This window comes from Prionailurus viverrinus, chromosome E2 (genome assembly GCF_022837055.1).
Source record: "Prionailurus viverrinus isolate Anna chromosome E2, UM_Priviv_1.0, whole genome shotgun sequence".
Taxonomy (NCBI): domain Eukaryota; kingdom Metazoa; phylum Chordata; class Mammalia; order Carnivora; family Felidae; genus Prionailurus; species Prionailurus viverrinus.
The window spans coordinates 23,367,932-23,388,605 of NC_062575.1; positions in this window are offsets into that span (position 1 = coordinate 23,367,932).

Here is a 20,674-nt window from a genome sequence, read left to right on the forward strand (position 1 = left end):
AAAATAAAGTTGTTTGCATCCAGTCACTATAAACTGGTGTCTTGTTATTGAACACAGGTACTCAGAGGTCAAGTAATATAATGATTTATTACTCTTGTGAATAAAAAAATTCTAATTCTTTGCTGTCTGTATCTCCAAGAGCACAAACTCCTAATTTCCTATGTGGGTTTGCCTGCATGATAGCATGTAAGCTATCATGTTTTGGCTATAAAGATGTACATCCACACCCCATCAGAGTACAGATCTGAGTAAGTGTTACTTTTATTTTCTTGCCTACAAACAGGTTGGACTCTTCAGCAGGTTCTTTTCTTCCTCTTGTCAGGCGTTCTCTAAGCATCTGTCACTATTTCAACATCTGGAAGGGCAGATAAGCTGCTCCAATTGGAACATTGCAGTCAGCAACTTTCTCCAGGAAACTAAATTTGTCACTTCTGCAAAGCATCTGTCTTCTGCCAGCTTTTGACTTTATATCCCCAGGCCAAACTCAAAAATCAGGCCTCCCAGTTTGTAAGGCTGCTATGGTATGGATTAATTCCATTGTGGAAAAAAGGATGACAAAGGATGGAAAGATCATGATTAACTCAAATTAATTTCTAGAACAGTAGGAAACCCATCTAAATATGATATAAAGATTTAATCTTAACCTGATGTCTTTCCATCCATTATACATGACTTCCCTTTTACAGAAATATTAAATGCTCCTCTGCATTTTTCCCTGACAGTTGCTGGTACATTATTATCCCTCTCTGATTTGAGGGAGAGGTCAGGTTTTCAGATTAACCAGAGAACTAATAATTACTAATTTGAAGTGTGATAGGAAAGAAATTCACAAATTCTTATTCTAATCCATCAATTAAAAGGACAACAGAGCTAAACAAACTTTTTTTTTTGAGGCAAATATGATTACATTATTTCTCTGATTAAAATTATTCATTGATGGGCTTTCCCCAGAGGTGATGATTTTATGAATGTGTTGAGGTGATTTGGCTTCTGGACCCTGCTTGACTCTCCAGTCCTGTCTCCTATTGTTCTATTTTCTGTTGACTTGAGGTCCTCTCTGCCATGCTTTCATGCCAGTGTGCATATTATTCCTATTTGCAGGATGCCTCAGCTACCCAAAGGGATGCTTCTTAAAACCAATGTGCATTCTGATCAGAAAGGAGTCTTGTTAAAATGCAGGTTTAGGTTCAGTAATTCTGAAGTGGGGCCTGAGGCTATGTATTTGTAACCAGCTTCCTGGTGATGCTAATGCTTTTGATATCTGTACTGTACCTTGAATAGCAGTTTCAGGCATTGGTTTTCAATCAGAGGGTGATAGTGCTCCCCAAGCCCATTTGGAAACATTTGCAGGCATTGTGTCTGTCATGGCTTGCAGGCACTACTGGCATTTGCTAGATATAGGTCAAGGATACTACTAAACGTTACTCTATAAAGCTCAGAACAGCCCCCCCATGGCAGAGGCTTACTCAGACTGACACGTCAGTAGTGTGAAGCTGGGGCACCTGGGTGGCTCAGTTGGTCTGACTTCAGCTTAGGTCATGATCTCACAGTTGGTGGGTTTGAGCCCCGTGTCAGGCTCTGCGCTGACAGCTCGGAGCCTGGAGCCTGCTTTGGATTCTTGGTCTCCCTCTCTATCTGACCCTCCCTGCTCACACGCTGTCTCTCTGTCTCTCAAAATGAATAAACGTTAAAAAAAATTTAAAAAGAATAGTGCGAAGTTGAAAAACCTTGATCTCAAAGCCATTGAGGCTTCAGAAACCAGCTCTGCCATCCCATCATATCTTCTCTGAACAAATTCTTAAACTCACCCAAATACCCATGATTATTTCTGGCCTATTCCACCCATCCAGCCCCATCCCTGACTCCCTCATGCACCAAATTGAGTGTGTGTGTACACACATACATACATGTATATATATATCTATATATATATATATATATATACATATATAAAAAGATTTATTGGCTCTTATTTACTTCTTTATGTGCTTAATTTCCCTTTAATTTGTGAGCATCTTGAGTGCAATTATATCTGTGTCACAGTACACAGCATCTATTTTGTTATTGATTAACAGTACTTTTCTATGTGATTAATAGAAGACATTGAAAGAAAATGAGATATTTAAAATTTGTAAAATTCAATGTAGCAAGCATAAAAGGTAAAACAAAAAGGTTTCATATTGTTTAGCCTATCATTATGACAAAAAAAACTACTTTTCTTACAGACTTGAGAAAAATGGATACTTGAACTGCTCATAGGATTGTGTCCGGTTCATGTTACTCAGAGATAAAGTGCTCATGATCTTTAAAACATACACATTTTTGACTCATTTCCAACAAGCCACTTTTTCTTGGTTGACCTATAGTCTAGTCAGTCCATTGACCTAGAGAAGGAATTTTTATTGATGGGTTTATAGAATTCAGGGAGCTCTGTGAATTCATTTGTGGCTAGCACAAATATTTTTACAGCATTTCATATATCTTGAAAAATTATTTATAACATGCTACTTGAAAATGACAGTAGTTAAGAGATGGTATTCCATGTGTTGATGAGGAAGTACTTCTATTTCCGCCATGATTAAAACATTGATAATTTTATTTCAATATTATTAGCTTTTCTTGAAATCCTGTTTGTTTAAAAGTATTATTTTAATAGTTGATCCATCAGTTGCATAGAACACAGAAAGAAAGAAAGAAAAGAAAGAAAAGAAAGAAAGAAAGAACGAACGAACAGGCACCTGGGTGGCTCAGTCGGTTGGGCATGCGACTTCTGCTCAGGTCATCATCTCACAGTCTGTGAGTTCAAGCCCCGTGTTGGGCTCTGTGCTGACAGCTCTGAGCATGGAGCCTGTTTCGGATTCTGTGTCTCCCTCTCTCTGTGATGCTCCCCCATTCATGCTCTGTCTCTCACTGTCTCAAAAATAAATAAATGTTAAAAAAAAAAAAAGCAAGAAAACCCTAACCAATCCTTAACACTGAACTTCAACTGTGTAAGTTAGACTAATTCATATATATATGGACATTTCATGATTACAGAACTTTATTACTATAGTTGCTGTAGAGCTTTATTAAAATTCTTTATCATAGGATATTCAGAAAACACTGTGTAAGGTCCACTCTGCAAAAGACAAATATATACTCTATTAGTTTTCGATTGCTGAGTAAGAAATTACCCCAAATGGACTGGCTTAAAACAACACAGATTTAATGTGTTACATATAGTTTTGTAAATCTGGAGTCTGGTACAAATGTCACCAAGCTAAAATTAAGGCATTAGCAAGCTATGGTCTATTATGGAGGCTCTAGTGGGAGAATCTCTTTCCTGATCATTGAGTTATTAGCATAATTCAACTCCTTAGAGTTGTAGGAACCAGATCCCTGCATTCTTGCTTATGAAAGATGGGCTGTGATCACTTTACTTGGCTGATGACCCCTTTCCTCCATCTCCAAAGCCGCCAGCAGTGAGTTTAGTTTTTCTCATATCTGTCTTCTTACATCATTTTTTTCAGTTTTAAGAACTCCTATGGTTAGGATAAAGCTCTCCATCTCAAGATCTGTAACCCCAAACTCATCTGCAAAGTTATCTTTTGCCATATAAGGCAAATAAAACATATTGATATCCTGAGGATTAGGCTGTGGCCATCCTTGGGGACCATTATTCTGTCTATAATATATCTCCTGACAGAAATAGCCTATCTCAAATCAGCTTACCACACATTATACATTGGATCATAGGCTTATGAGAGCAAAATAGCCTGGATGCAACAACTCCAGGTGCCTAGAAATATCTCATAATGACAAGAGATACTGTTTATCTTTGAAATTCATTAATACCTCATAATTATTAAGTGAGGGTGCCTGAATCACATACAAACCAATGAATATTTAACATATATAGAATTATAGTCAGTTCTGATATACTCTTATTAAATGGGGGGGATGAAAATCTTGGCTAATATGCTTCTTTTCAACCCTGTTTTCTAAGTTCTGTGAAATGTTAATTTCATTGTATGTATGTCATTGTTAATACTGTAATACAATATGAGTTGAGTTTTTTCCCAAAGATCTCAGAATGGGGAATATTTGCTTTACTTAATAGAGTTGCTTGGGCTGCCAGCTCCCCTCCCACCCCACCCCCCTTTTTTTTTCCTTATTGAGAGTTATCTCTGGGTAGAAAGGTCAAGAGAAAGTACATCAAACAGGATTATTTTTTCTAGGATGAATTCCTGAACCATAGATTATCTTGCATATCAGTGTTAGAAATATTTTACCTGAGAGAAAAAACAGGACTTAGGTGGTTCTTAGTTTGTCTTTTCCTTCATACCTGATGCAGTATTGGAAGTTTTCATATTGCTTGTTTATATTCACTCATTCACTTATAAGAGTGTAGTGAAAGCAAATTTTCAAAGTGTTTCTTTAAAATCGGAATACTTGGGCATAAGGTGTAACTCTACCAATTACAGGTTATGTGCAAATAACTAACTTCTGTGAGAATATTATCAAGTTTGACTTGAGGATGATAAATATTTGTAGGGTTTGGCAGTTGGAGAATATATTTGGTGACATGTGTAAATTATGAGGCAGAAATCATGGTGACCTAGAGTTGATGTTCCCATTTTTGTGAACTCTAAAATGCAATATTCCGTGATTCATGCATTTCATTGGATCAGTTTGCCACTTGAAAATTACTGAGAGTAACGTTACTAATTCATTTTTATCCAGATTAGTGATATATAATTGGCACATAATATTGTATAAGTGTAGGGTATAAATTGTGCTAATTTGCTATGCTTCTATATGGCAATGTGATTACCACTATAGCATTAGCTAACACCTCTGTCATGTCTCCTAATAACCATTTTATTTTAGTGGTGAAAACATTTCAGGTCTATACTTCTTGAAACTTTGAAGTATATAATAAAATTTTATTAACTTAATCATCATTCTGTATATTAGATCCCCAGAACTTACTTACTTTATAACTGGAAGTTTGTACCCATTGACTGACATCTCCCCATTTTTCACTGAGCATTGGGGGATGGAGATATATTTATATTTCTATCCCTATCCCTATCCCTATCCCTATCCCTATCCCTATCCCTATATATATCTCCTCCAAAATAACACCACCACCCCCAATGAGGGTGACAAAAACTTTACTGGTCTTGCAGCATCAGTTAGTGGTCTCTCTTTTATAGTATGTTTATCTGGTTTTGTTATTAGGGTAATGCTGGTCTCATAGAATGAATTTGGAACTTTTCCTTCTTTTATCTAATTTTTGGAATAATTAGAAAAGCATAAGTATTAAATCTTTTCTAAATGCTTGGTAGAATTCTCCCACAGAGTCATCCAGTCCTGGACTTCTGTTTGTTGACGGTGTTTTGATTACCAATTCAAATTCGTTGCTAGTAATTTGTCTACTCAAATTTTCTATTTATTCCTAATTCACTTTTGGAAGATTATATGTTTCTAGGAATTTATGCATTTCTTTTAAGTTGTTTGATTGGTTGGCATATATTTTTTCATAATATTCCCTTCTAAACTTTGGCATTTCTGTGGTATTTTTTCTCCTCCTTCATTTCAGATTTTGACTCCTCTCTTCTTTGTTGTTGATTCTGCCTAAAGGTGTATCAGTTTTGTTTGTCTTTTCAAAGAACCAACTCCTGGTTTAATTGTTCTGTTCTTTAGCATTTTTTGTCTTAAATTTTTTTTAATATTTATGAGAGAGAGAGCAAGAGCGAGAGTGAGAGAGAGAGAGAGAGAGCGTGCATGATAAGGGAAGGGCATAGAGAGGAACACAGAATCTGAAGCAAGCTCCAGGCTCTGAGCTGTCAACATAGAGCCCAATGTAGGGCTTGAACTCACAAACCGCAAGATCATGACCTGAACCAAAGTTGGATGCTCAACTGACTGAGTCACCCAAGTGCCCCTGATTTTTTAGTCTTTATTTCACTTATTTGTCCTCTAGTCTTTATTATTTCCTTCCATCTACTGGCTTTAGGCGTTTTCCTTGCCTTTCTAGCTTTTTTAGGTGTAAGGTTAGGTTGTTCATTTGAGATTTTTCTTGTTTCTTGAGGTAGGTCTGTATTTCTATGAAATTTCCTCTTAGAACAGCTTTTACTGCTTCCCCAAAATTTTGGAGCAATGTGTTTTCATTTTCATTTGTTTCCATGTATTTTGGTCATATATTTCTTAAATCATGCTGCTTTGAAGATAGAAAAGAAAAACAAAAACATGGCCTAATTGAATAGAGAATGCTGTAAAAGATCTTTTGTATCTTAAACAATTTTTTGATCCGGAAGTTAGATACTTTATCTGAATTCTCACCCACCATGAGCATCTGGAGGTGTTATTAATCCTGCATTCCTAGGGCAAACTATCAAAGTTGTTATACCTAAAATTAGGATCCATAAATAAATAGAGTGTAGTAAACATTTGAGTTATATAACATAATTGAAATAATAGATTCCAGATATAAACAGTACATAAAGACCAGAAAAATCTGAGCAGTTTTGATGGCTCATAAAATAAAGAATAAACATAGTCAGGGTCTTTAGAGAGGATGCATAAGCAATGCTACTAAGTAGTATCTACTTTAATAATAATCGTCACCAATAATATATTTAATTCTTACTATATGTCAATCACAGAGCTAAAACTATGATTTTTCTATCAGCTATTACCCTATAAAATAGACAATGCTATAATTTCCATCTTATTGATACGGACCAATGTAATGAAAAACAGAGTAATTACATTGTCCAAAGGTTCACCAGTTTTGAGTACCAGGAAGCAGAATGGTAAGAATTATTATCCTTAATCACTGTATTTTATGATATGTAAACAGAATACAGCCATATAGTGAATATGTGCAATGTATATTCACGTCCAGTGACAAAGAGACTAAAGCTGGGGAACACAACCATACTCACTAGTCATAAATACAGAGTGGTCCAACAGGCCTTACAAACTTTGAATAAATTATCCATTTATGTTTTCTACCTCCTTTTGCTATTAAATTCCTGAATACTGAATAATAATGAATATACCTCAGTTCATATATTTTTGAGAAACTACCACTCCGTGAAGCTCACTTAGCCTGCATAGAGATAAGTTGGTAAGCAGTTGTTGAACTTTAATCCACAGATAAGTATAATTGTATAGTTCTCAGTATCTTTTGCATATTGTGGATGTTTTAAAAATAGCTTCATAAAAATAGCTTTGTATTTATGTACAGTGTTATCTCATGACATTTTCAGAAGTAAAATTCTGGAAATTACTTGATGAAAGGATTTTTATTTTCCAATTTGAGACCTTATAAAAGAATCTTATAAAAGTAGTGATCAAAGAAAACTGAAACAATGAATTATCCTTTTCAAAAATTATCTGTTTATGTGGTGAATATTGCCAATGAAAATTAGGGACACAAGCACACTGAACATATATGATATTAGCAAAATGCTAATTTTTACTTATTTGAATACTGCCTTGAATATCTTCATGACAAAGTAGATTATTCAGAAATTTATGTCTTTGGTGTATTTGAGTCAGTGTACATTGGCCACAACTTAAGAGGAAAAAAGTCTTGCAAGGCAGAGAGATTGAATTTCCAGAAGAGTTCCTTCTTGGGGAACCACAGGTAAAAGTAGAAAATGAAATAAAATACTAGTTACAAAAAAGGAATGCCACAAGCAGTTCATGACTTCCTGCAGAAAACAACCCTTTAGCCACTGCTCAAACCATTTTCTTTCTCTTTACTGCTTTTTAAACCGGCAAAGAGGATCGGTAAAGGAGCTTTGGAACTGAGAGCAAGTTTTGCTAATGAGTCTCCTGATGCTGTCCCAGTGATGGGCACGGCAGAATTCCATCAATAAAACATTAAGATAAAGCACCCACAGCCCTTAAGGTAGCAGCCAAGTCTCATTCCAGGGACTTGGATTTTGTGTCAATTAAAGAAGAGACTTCAAGAGATGAAATTCACTTTGCTCAGGCTTGTAGGACACCTCCGGCAAACATTAGCACAACAATTGCCATCATATTTTTTTACACCTCTCAGGTCCATGTGCAATGACCATCTCTCTCATTTCTCATTGGTTTACTGTTGTTCTAATTTACTCACCGAGACTTACATTTAAGTCCCAATTGAACTTGTTGGACACTGAAATGTAGTAACAGGCAGGAGACTTTTTCAAAATTGTATTTTCTATATAAGTAAACCTCTCAACTGAGTTGTGTTTTTTTTGTTTGTTTGTTTGTTTTGTTTGCCTCTATCAGGAGAGTTTCAAGACAACTCTGTGAGGTGAGATAAGGATTTTCTTATTTATTAAATTATATAAATGAATAGAAATTCTAGGTGCCTTCTGGGGCATCACTTTCTCCTGTTTTGTTTCTTGAATTCCAGGAAAAGCAACAGTGAAAAAAAAGTATCAATACTGACTCACTCTTTTTCTTTACTTGTTATAGCAGCGAACTCTTCCATAACACAAATATTAGGATGGAATTTACAGTGAACATTGGCATATTTTTATGGTTCTTGTCACATCTAAATTAACTAAAGGGTTTTTGTTTGAAGGATCTCTTCTCTTGATTAAAATGTAACTAGAATCATAAAATCCCGTGGCTTTACATTTGGGAATCCCATTCACATAATTTGCATAAACTGCCATTTTGATATCTTTAAAACATAAACAAATTTACATTTACTCATATAACTTGCCTCTCATCAGAAACAGCTTTGAATATTCAGGGACATAAATTTGTCTTTGCTGTCACATTAGTTTAGGGTGTGTTTTACCTGCCTTTTCTAAGATATCTAAGTATGCCTGATTAAATAAACATGAAAGTGACAGACCAGTCGAATATTTAAATTTCACAAAGAGAATAGGTATATTAACATTGGAAAGTACCCCCACTCCCACCTGCCCTGGGATGTATCAGATTCAAACATTGTCCATAGGATTCAACCTCAGTCCTCTTCCCCAGAGTCTTGACATTGCCATCAGCAACCTCTCACAAGCAACAGATCCTTTACCTCAGACACTTCCCAAGGTCCTGTCCCTGTCAGCAAGAACTCATCACGTATGTTGCTGTTCCTTCTTGACCAAGTGCTTTAGCTACAAAAAACAATTTGAAACTTGGGGGATTTTGAACAAAACACAGTGTCTTCATTATCACTTACCATGTTAACACATGACCAGAGCACATTTTATGTAAGCCCTGAAAATGTCTGGTGATTGACCTGATATCAGTTATCCTTGGAGATGGAATCAAGCTTAGGAAACACATTTCTGAATTTTCAATTTGGGATCTGTTCTAATATACTTTTTATGCATTTTGAAATATAGAAGAAAATGAACAGATCAGATTACTTTATTGTTAGTGGATTAGAGACATCAATGAGGTGTAAATGGTAATCCATAAAGAAGGTAATCCATTACAGAACAAAATAGATCGTGAGAAATCAGAAAATGGTACTTCTTCAGCCTCTGTATGATGACGTGTTTCATTCAACCTTGTCTTCGGATACGAAAACAACAACAACAAAGTAAGTTCAGAGGAGTGATTTCCAAGGTCATACTTTCCAAGAATGTTTTTATTGATTAACCTACTTGGGGACTTGGATGTCCATAGAACCCAGGACTTCAGGAATCACAGATACCTGAGTGCCTTTTGTATACTTTGCTGGAAACAGGCTCTGAACAAACCAGAAATAATTCTGTGTTTGCAGTGTTTTATCCTAATGGGCACAGAGAGAAATTAAAGGTATGTTCATGAGTGATTATCTAATTGTAAATTATAATTGTAGTGTTTTGGAGGGAAATAATTACAAATTGAAATGGGATATGAAGGAGGTAACTGGAGTAGACACCAAAAAATTGAAAAAGAAACTCCGTTTTGAGGAACTAGAATTTAATTAAAATCTGAAAGTTAAATAAATTGACCAGATTTCAAAAACAAAAAAAAAATGGAGGTGATAGTGATCTAAGCAGAGAGAGGAGCCAGTATAAAGACTTGGAAATAGTTAAGAGGACAGCATAACTGAAAATTTTTAAAAAGGACAAGACAGCTTGAGTATTTGGGAAAAGGGAACGGTATTAGAATATATTTGGGAACTATTATAAAAACCGCTCTATTGAAGGTGGTCCTCAAATTTCAATTCCATAGCTATGGTTTCTTAATTCATAAAATCACTTCCCATTTTGATGCATCACGACATAGAGAAAAATTGGAACTCAGAGGCGCCTCACATTGCCATGCACTCCACACATAAATTGGATGTTCTTCATGAAAACTCCCATTTTGATTGTGTAATGAAAACCATTGGCAGATACTGCCAGCTAAGTAGAGTTAAGGGAATTAAACTACGTTACATCAAAACATGATGCTCTGAGCCAGCATGCAATCCCCTATCATCAAACAGTTTGCAGTGAGCATGTATTTTGCAAGTTTCACTATCTCAATCTGTATTTGCCCTCAAACCTTCCTCAGGCTCTGTCTACACTGTCAAATGAGGGGTTGAGCCATCACCACAGGAGGGGCATTGATGGAGACAGCTCAGGTCAAATGAGTCCCTTCTTCCCAGATTCTGCTCTATAATAACCTCCTATCTCCTCTTCAATTTGCTTGCATAAACAGAGCCTTAGGGCAACAGTGAGACTAGGAGATATTCCAAACGTGCCTCAAATAATATGACAAATTTTAAGGTCTTGTCTACAAAGCATATTTGACCCATACATTTCACTGCTGAAAGAGATGGTTGAGAGATTCTGCCCTAACTTATTTTTGTTATATTTGAGGAAACTGAGGCTCAAATATATTCATCAGTTCTATTGCACAGTGTAGGAGACACTTCTTGGTGGAAAGGGAAGTAAAATATATATATTGTGGACTTTCAGTTCAGACTTTGCTCTGGGCATCCATACATTGTGGTTGGAATCCACTTATCCCAACAACCATGTAGCAAGCAGTCAATATTTTTCATTCCATGTAGGACTTGGACCAGGCAAATAACCATAGCTAACTACATCTTATTCTGTGCTATGGACCGTGCATACAGATGTACATGTAATTCTTCTAATTGCCACACTATGCCTAGGAGTGAGTCATTCTCTACATAGGAGGAGACTGAAAATTTAAAGTTTAAGTAACTTATCCCCAAAGTCTACAGCTGTTAGTTGGTTAATAGCATTTCACACCCAACCTGAAGTCTTATACATTATGTTCTTATGCCTCATATGTAATGATCTAGATAAGGTTTTGTGACAAAAATACTAACTTTGACATGTTAAATTGAGTAATATTTATGAATTTCTACTATGTTTCTGGAATTATTTCTTCCCAAGGATGCTCTGGGGAACATAGTACATTTATTTCTTACCCTATGGAGCCAATTGTCCAGTAGGTGAAAGGGATATTAAAAAAAGAATGACACAAATTTATTTAAGTCATAAGAGTACTTTTAATAGTACTTTGAGCACAACTAAGTACTAAGAACGGATGGGAGGCACTGTAGAACAATAGAACAACAGCTTGTTCACTGGTGTTGGGGAAACTGTTAAGATGAGGCATAAAAGAAGAGAGGGAATTTACAACATGCAAATAGAAAAGAGGCACAGAGGTATTGGAAACAGTGGGTGCAATGGTCCTGGATTGGAAAAGAGCTCGATATGTGTGAGGCACCGAGGTGGCCGGTGAAACTATAATGTACCAAATTATGGCGCCAGTCCTGTAAAATGGGGCTGGAGAGAAAGGTACAGGTGGGTCAAGAGCATCTAGGTCCTTTCAGACTGGTGAGAATGATTAGTCCTTTTGCTAAGATGTGTTACATGGCTATTTGGAGTTTTAGTAGGAGGGTATCATGATAAGATTTGTGTTTTAGGAAGAATAACCCAATTTTGGTGTGCCAAAGGGATTATAGACGGACAAGGATGGAACTTTCCAAGTGCTGACATTTCATTTATATACTAGCATATTGGCAACCTGGAATACAAATACAGGAGGGCAAAGGATGTTTGGCAAGGCTCTGGAAATCACTGTCATTTAAATAACATGGAAAGAACTGGGCATGTTTTACTTTCAAGAAAGAGAATAAGGAGAGTGAGTTTTTTAGGAGAGGAGAAATAGAAATGGCTGAATTTCTAAAGGAGGCCTGTTTCGGCCTGATTGAGTCATTGTTATAGGCAGAGGTAGTCAATGGAATAATTGGCAGCTCTGTGACATTGTCAGTTTTTTGGCCCTCACGGTATTGCAGGAGACATTACATGTTTGTACCTCTCAGGATATTGTAGAACTGGCTCCATATCTGAAGCAGAATTTTGGAAAGTTGTTGTCCTCCAAAATTGTTTCATGTGCTAACATTCTCCGTTTACTTTATAAATCTGAATGTCAGACAGAACCTGTTGCCATTTCTTTGTGTGTGTACTGGAGATGGGATTTGTAAATCTTACATATATAGATTAAAGGCTATTTTGCTGATTTAGGAAACTCTGATGCATTTTTTAACACACAAGTTAGGGCTGCCTCCATTCAGGCATGCCTGCCTAGGACAGGTGATGAGAATTGAGCATAAACCTGTAAGACAGAGCTTGAGTTTCAGACTACATGTTATTCTGTTTATGTTCTACCAGTGATGATGCAAGTACTATAATAATCTGTTTTATTAACTTCAAAAAATTAGACATTTGAATACAAGGTAAAATTTTTTCTCCCTTTTGTTCATTTCTCTTCCCTTCTTACTTGACCTATCTCATTTTTGCCCTGGCTCCCCACCCCTCTGTACTTGGTATTGCTGCAACATTCAGCTTCTTATACGCTCATCTCTCTGTGCCATTCCATATGTAAGACACACAGAAAAATTTCAGTGCTCACAGTCTAAAGTCCACGTAGTTTCATCTTGATATAAGTTGTCCTTTATAATTTTTATCTAATATACCTGATCATGCTGCTATATGTCCTTTTTCCTTATTATTACAATACATTTTAGCTACTATGGACTACTTCTCATTTATTTTTCAAATAAAGTAATAGCTGTAAGTAGAAGTTGTTCAGGTAGTAGTGATTATTATAATAGTATTTTGTTATTAAAGTTTTTTTTTATTTATAGTCAAAGCAATGGCTGCCATTTGAGGATCTCCTACAACCAAGCATATTAATAAGTAATTTAACTATCTAATTTTAATTTATTTTTTTCATTTATTTATGTGATATGTATTTATATTTATTCAAAGCCACTCTGAGGGATTCATCTAGGAAGTTGAGATAGTACAGTGGGGAAAAAAAAACAAAAACAACAGGTGACATCCCTGTTTCATGGGCCTTAGATTCCAATGAGTGAAAATATTACATTTTACAGAGGTAGGTGTTAGTAAATATTCCATTCCTTTTGTACCTTCCTCAATATTCTAAGGTCTACATAAATATAACTTGCCTTGGAACAAAGTATAAACTTACAAACCTCCATATGTGCCCCAAATGAAAATCTGATAGTTTAAATAAGGGGAGTGCATTAACATGCCTGTAAAGAACAGTTACAGTTCCCAGAATAGAAATGTGGGTTTTTAACCTTGTTTTGATTCAGTAACCTACATTGTCAAGTGGGTATGCCAATTGGACTATATCTTTGAAGCCTCACCTCCACCATCTGTATTCATTTTAATGTCATGCCATTGATGTGTCTCTTCAAGTAGAGATCATTTCATTCTTAATATAGTCAGGTAGCATAGAGTGCTTTTCACCCTGGGAAATGCAACAAGCACAGAATGGGGAACTTTCTGGGTTGAGGAACAAAGTCCAAGGTAAACCCCTGGTGAGATTGTCAAAGGCAGACTGTGAGGAGGCGTGAGAAGGTGCCACATGTTATCCAAAAGGAGGAAGAGTGATTGGCAAGGTCAAGCTATTTGCAGAGATAGCATTTGAGCCCAGTTCGATTGAAACTTAAAAGCTTAGATAAGTCAAAGGGCTGAGAGAGAGAGAGAGAGGGAGGGAAAAAAAAAAAAGAGTCCAGCTTTTCCTTATGGGAAACTTAGTAAGAAAAAGATTTAACGGTATTGGAGGAATTCTATAAATGGAAAGAAAATTGTAAGAGGAATCTTTTGTATAGCATTTAGAAAATATTTTTAAAACACACCCAATTTTATTAGGTTGGCAGAAGGATTAATTGTGATTATGTTCAGAGAGGGACATATTTTCAAAACATTCAAAGGGTGTTACAAGTTAATATTAACAGTGGTGTTTTAAAAAATCTCATCAGGCGTTAGCTTCCAAACATGATCTTTGAATCAGAATAACCTGGTCAATTTGTAAAGATAACAAAAAAAAGGCAACTTCCCTGGCTATTCCTTTGTGAAGCTAGGGATCAGAAATGGGCTTTTTTAACCAGCTTTCTCCGGGGGAAGGTATATCTTCTTCCATTTAGTGCAGAGTCTCTGGTTCTTCCTGGTCTGGCTCGTGTGTGCAGTCCTCCTCAGCTCTATATTCTGCCTCTGGGTGCATATCTGTTGGGGACTGCACACTAAAGCCACAGGGACATGCAAGTTGACACCAGAACTCTGCATCTTCCATCCTCCACCAAGTCCTCTTTTTCTTCTCTGCAACCTTTCCATGTGCTTCCGTAGCTCCTCATGCAATATAGTCATTGTGAAGCATCAGTATCACCTGTCATTCTAGATTGAACTAATCCATTGATGTGCATTTCTTTGATCTATTTGCTAAATTTTATTTATTTATTTATTTATTTATTTATTTATTTATTTATTTATTTAGAGAGCATGCAAGGGTGGGGGTCACAGAAAGAGGGGGAGAGAGAGAAGGAATTCCAAGCAGGCTCCCTACTGTCAGTGTGAAGCCTGCTGCTGGGATCAAATTCACAAACTCTGACTTGAGCCCAAACCAAGAGGTGGATGCTTACCAACTGCACCACCCAGGTGCCCCTATTTGGTAAATTCTTAGGAAGAGTCTGCTAACCCCAGGCAAGAAGGTAACCAGTAACTACATGTAGTGTCTAGTGAGGGAGATGACAAATGAACAGTTAGACTAAAGTATAATACTTGCTAGCCAGGAATGCCATAGGAGAATGTCACAGGATCCCAAACTTACTGGACTTCTCTGCTATACAGTGAAGACTTACGTGACTTCTACTCTCCAGAGAGCTTTACTTGATTTTCTTCATGCCTCTCCTTAGAGCCTTAACTGAACATTCGTTGACAATAAGAACAAAATCTACGATTTCCAGGGTAGTCTCTTCTCCAATTAAAGAAATTTTAACACCCGTTTATTTTGTACTTAATACTGTCTGTATGCTTGGATAAGAATGAAAAACAATAGAAAACAATGACCACATTACTCTTAGTCTCAGGTTAATTATATTTGTCAAACTTACCACGATAACATTGGATGAAATACATTGATCATGTTAATATACTTCAGTTCTTAATGTGGATTATATTGCCTCATCCTCCTATCATCCTTACACCTTAGGTGCTTGCTGCTGCAATCTCCATGTCACTGATGAAGAGGCTGAAGTTCCAACAAAGAGTCCCATTTGTTCATGGTCACACAGTAAGTAACCCCTTGATTTCAAACCTGGGTAGTCGGGCTCCATTCATCTCTATTAAGCTATTCTCCTTGCAGTTTTATTTCATTGTGACATTCTGTTGTGTCTTAGGTTGAAGTTAATTCTAACACTGTCATTTCTGGAGAGGTAACACTGCAGAAATTTTAGGATTGAAATGCCTGACTTGAATCGTGTTGCCATTACTTACTAGGTAGGCAACGCTGAGTACTTCATTCAGGTTTTCTGTGCTGTACATGAGTGGTTGGCACAATGGAAATAATAATAGTACATAACTTAGTTGTACTCAGTCAATACATGTTAACCACTTGGATGAGAGGTTAACAAATAGGAAACACTTATTTCTGCTTATCATCACTATGATTGCCATCACTGTTACTACTGTAATTAATACTACTGCAAATAATAGCATGACCACCATGATGGCTGGCTTGTGAACCCTCAATAAGGCAAAAAGAATCAGTGTTCCATGGTTAAGATGGGAATTTAAGACCTCCTTGCTTTTCTTAAAATATTTATGAGTATGAAAATAGAAGGTTACTAGAATATTATTTCAATTTCTCTGGATAGGTACTAACAAAGTACTTATAACTGTATCACTCCATTTTTACCTACTAACAAAGTACTTATAACTGTATCACTCCATTTTTAGCTTTTATGCGTATACATCTCTTTTCTTTGTGAGATTCTGGGTGCATACAATAAAATAAAGGAAAAAGACTGTGAGAAGTCCCTCAAGAATCAGAATCTGGAATCTGGTGGAGGTGCTCCCATTTCACATTTGTTCTCCACCTGCTTATAGAAAATATACACTGGACCCTAAATATACACTGGGCCCAGTGAACAAGGGGAAATAACTTTCAGTGACTGATGCAAGATCTCCTCTATGCCAGGCACTTGTGTTTGCTTTTTTTTTTTTTAATTGTGTTCTTTATAAGACTTGGAGTTGTAATGCATTATCCCCATTTTTATTTGGCAAACTTACAGCTCAGTGAGATGAAACAAGTTGTGTAAAGACACCTTAATAAATGTCAAAGGAATTTTAAATCTGGTGCCTGATTCGAGAGTCCAGACACTGACCACTAGGATATGGAATATCCTACGTGTGCTCAAGGAACAATTACCAAGCATGTTCGCCAATCAAAACAAAATAAGTTTTAAGAAATAGACTGGTTACACTAGCTAATGAAGAGTCCAGAAAGAAAGGTATGGGGAGGGTGGTTGCAGATAGATAGAAACGTGTTGCACAGATATGTAAATAGCGTCTTAAAATCCTTATGGGTGCCAGTCACAAAATCCAATTGTGATGTTAATTTGAATGTTCTTAACTTACACAATGTCAAAAACTCTGTTGCTTTGTATCCTAATTTAATTATAACCTTTCCTTTGTTTCCCTTTGATCATGATGAAAGTAACAAATGTTCAATATAGAATTGGGGGAAATTCTAGAAGGAAGGTAAAATCATTCATTGTCAAAAGATCCATAGGTAACCATGTGATAGTTCTCAACATTTCTTTTTATGAATTCTTATTTTTTCTTTTATCTTTTAGTATTTCTGTGTTGTATTAGTTTTAAATTAATATACTGCCACATCTCTTGTCTCCTTTTTTCCATTTAGCATTGGGAATTTATAACACAACTTTTTATAGACAACATTTTAACAACTTGATAGCTTTCTATCCTGAGGAATGATAATTTGCCATTACCTGTGTATTATGTATACAAAAAGTCCTTTTTGCTCCCGTGAACATTTTTTTAATTTTTTTATTATTTTTTAATACAATTTATTGACAAATTGGCTAACAAAATGTAAAGTTTGCTCTTGGTTTTTGGGGTAGATTTTCATGATTCATTGCTTACATACAAAACCAGTGCTCATCCAAGCAAGTGCCCTCCTCAGTGTCCATCACGCATTTTCCCCTTTCCCTCACCCCCCCATCAACACTCAGTATGTTCTCTGTATTTAATGATTTCTCACAGTTTTCCTCCATCCTCCTCTGTAACTTTTTTCCCCCTTCCCTTCCCCCATGGTCTTCTGTTAAGTTTCTCAGGATCCACATATGAGTGAAAACATATGATACCTGTCTTTCTCTGACGTACTTTAATCAGCATAATACCTTCCAGTTCCATCCATATTGATGTAAATGGCCAGATTTCATTCTTTCTCAAATAGTATTCCATTCTATATATAAACCAAATCTTTATCCATACATCAGTTGACGGACATTTAGGCTCTTTGCATAATTTGGCGATTATTAAATGTGTTGCTATAAACATTGGGGTACATTTGCCTCTATGCACCAGCACTCCTGTATCCTTTGGTAAATTCCTTTAGTGCTATTGCTGGGTTGTAGGGTAGTTCTATTTTTAATTTTTTGAGGAAGCTGCACACTGTTTTCCAGACTGGCTGCACCAGTTTGCATTCCCACCAACAGTGCAAGAAGGTTCCCTTTTCCCCACATCATCACCAGCATCTGTAGTTTCCTGTGTTGTTAATTTTAGCCACTCTGACTAGTGTGAGGTGATATCTAAGGGTTGTTTTCATTTGTATTTCCTTAATAATGAGTGATGTTGAGCATCTTTTCATGTATGGGCTGGCCATCTGGACGTCTTCTTTGGAGAAGTGTCTACTCATGTCCTCCCATTTCTTCACTGGATTATTTGTTTTTTAGGTGTTGATTTTGGTGATTTCTTTATAGATTTTGGATACTAGCTCTTTATCCAATATTTCATTTGCAAATATCTTTTCCCATTCCATCGGTTGTCTTTTAGTTTTGTTGATTATTTCCTTTGCAGTGCAGAAGCTTTTTATCTTGATAAGGTTCCAATAGTTCATTTTTGCTTTTAATTCCCTTGCCTTTGGAGAGTTGTTGAGTAAGAAATTGCCTGCTTCCTCCTCTAGGGTTTTGGTGGTTTCCTGCATCACATTTATGTCTTTGATCCATTTTGAGTTCATTTTTGTGTACGGTGTAAGAAAGTGGCCTAGTTTCATTCTTGTGCATGTTGCTGTCCAATTCTGCCAGTATTATTTGCTAAAGAGATTGTCTTTTTATAAATTAACCTGTGTTATAGCTTAAGGTACCCTGAACATCTCTGTTACTCATAGATTTTTCTGTATCCATATTGTTAAAATAGAATGAATATGTGGAGATACATATGAACATATTTAATGTCTTAATATGTATTGCCAATTTTTTTTATAAATACAACGGTCATTGGTTAGGAAGCTCAGAGAGAAAGGGCACTTCCAAACGAGGGGTAGCCTGGGAAAGGCTAGGAAAAGAGGATAAAGACCAAGAAATTTGGCAGTGCATTTAGGGCTGAGGTAAGGGAAGGGAGGAGAAAGATCAGAAAACGTCAATTAGTGTAAGTTTCAAATTGACAGCCAACCAGAATCTAAAGAACATAAAATATACCATGTTGTCCCATTGAAGTCCTATTTCAGTTAAGAATGTGTGTGAAGGGATTATCAGCATTGCTTTCTCTTTAAGTCCATCAGACTGGTGATACTTAGACCAAGTTTTGCATCATGTGTTTGTATTGATTTGGGGCGACAGAGTTTTTTGTCCTTCAGTACAAAGGCAGGCTGTGTGTTTTACTAAGGTGGATTTGAAACAGGACTGTTTTACCTGATGAAATGCTGGCTGTGTCTCACAGTATGTTCTGAAATGACAACAAAAACAACAATATGCTGGCTGGTTTGGGCAACCCCGGGCAATCCAACATTCTAACAAGTGAATCTGTATACAATCAGAAAGTTATATTTTGTAGTCCAAACTATGTCAATAAAAATAAAAATTAGATGAATTTAATTTTAATTTTCAAAATAAAAAGTAATTAAACAAAACATTACTAAATCTATAGTATTTTTATAAAATTTGTTAGCTAAAGTATTTTCCATCCATTGTGATTTCAATATTCCCCTGAGTTGTATCGTTTTCTTCTTTAACATTGTATCTCTAAAACTCAATTTTTTTAAAACTTTTTTTAACGTTTATTTATTTTTGGGACAGAGAGAGACAGAGCATGAATGGGGGAGGGGCAGAGAGAGAGGGAGACACAGAATCGGAAACAGGCTCCAGGCTCTGAGCCATCAGCCCAGAGCCCGACGCGGGGCTCAAACTCACGGACCGCGAGATCATGACCTGGCTGAAGTTGGACGCCCAACCGACTGCGCCACCAGGCGCCCCACTAAAACTCAATTTTTAAAGAATAACTATGCCTATTTGATCTGTAGTCACAGATCAAATTATTTTATTAGTAAGTTTGATTCTATAGAAAATCATCTCAATTGTTTCAGGGTTATCAGTGTCTACGTAAACAGAGTTAAATAGGAGCATTTATGAATGCATTCAATAAGTGTTTACTAAGATTAAAATTAGGGAATATAAGGTTAATCGTATTCTCTGACTTTAATAAACTCAATGAATGAAATTTGATGAAGTCTGATGGTAGTTGAAGGTAAGAATCCTAAATCCTGTGGTTTTTAAGAATTGAAAGATTAAGCCCCACATCTCATTTTTTCTTCTATGCTTTGCTGCTATGTTGTAGAGTGTATAGGTTTCTGAAAAACTAAAGAGGAGGGCCTCTAACACAACATAAAGACTTGAGAAGACTGTTGCATAGGACAGGTAATGGCTGAGCTGAATTATCCTGGTGATGATCACAAAGCACAATTCAGTAGGATATAATGTGCCATTCAAAATGATGGAAGTGTCAAGGAGTTGTTAGAATTGGGGACTTTAGCATGCTTGACATTTGAATTGGAGGTGAGATCCATGAATTAGGCATGAGGCCAAATCACAAATGGATGATACCATTTGGAGTCTGTTGCTTAAGTCAGTGCAGCACCACAGAGAGATTTCACACAAGTGACCCAATCATATTGACAGTGTGGAAAGATCGCCCTGATGGAGAGTTGGCAGTTAAATGTGGGATTTGTAGGACTGAGAATGTCATCGTTACTAGGCTAGTTTATTGTTCCACTGAGATGTAATGGGGACCTTTTCCATGACAATGCAAGGAGGAACAGAGAAGAGGAGATACATGAAAGATAATTATTATCACAGATTTCTTACAAGAGTTTCTTTTGAAAAGCTCAGTTC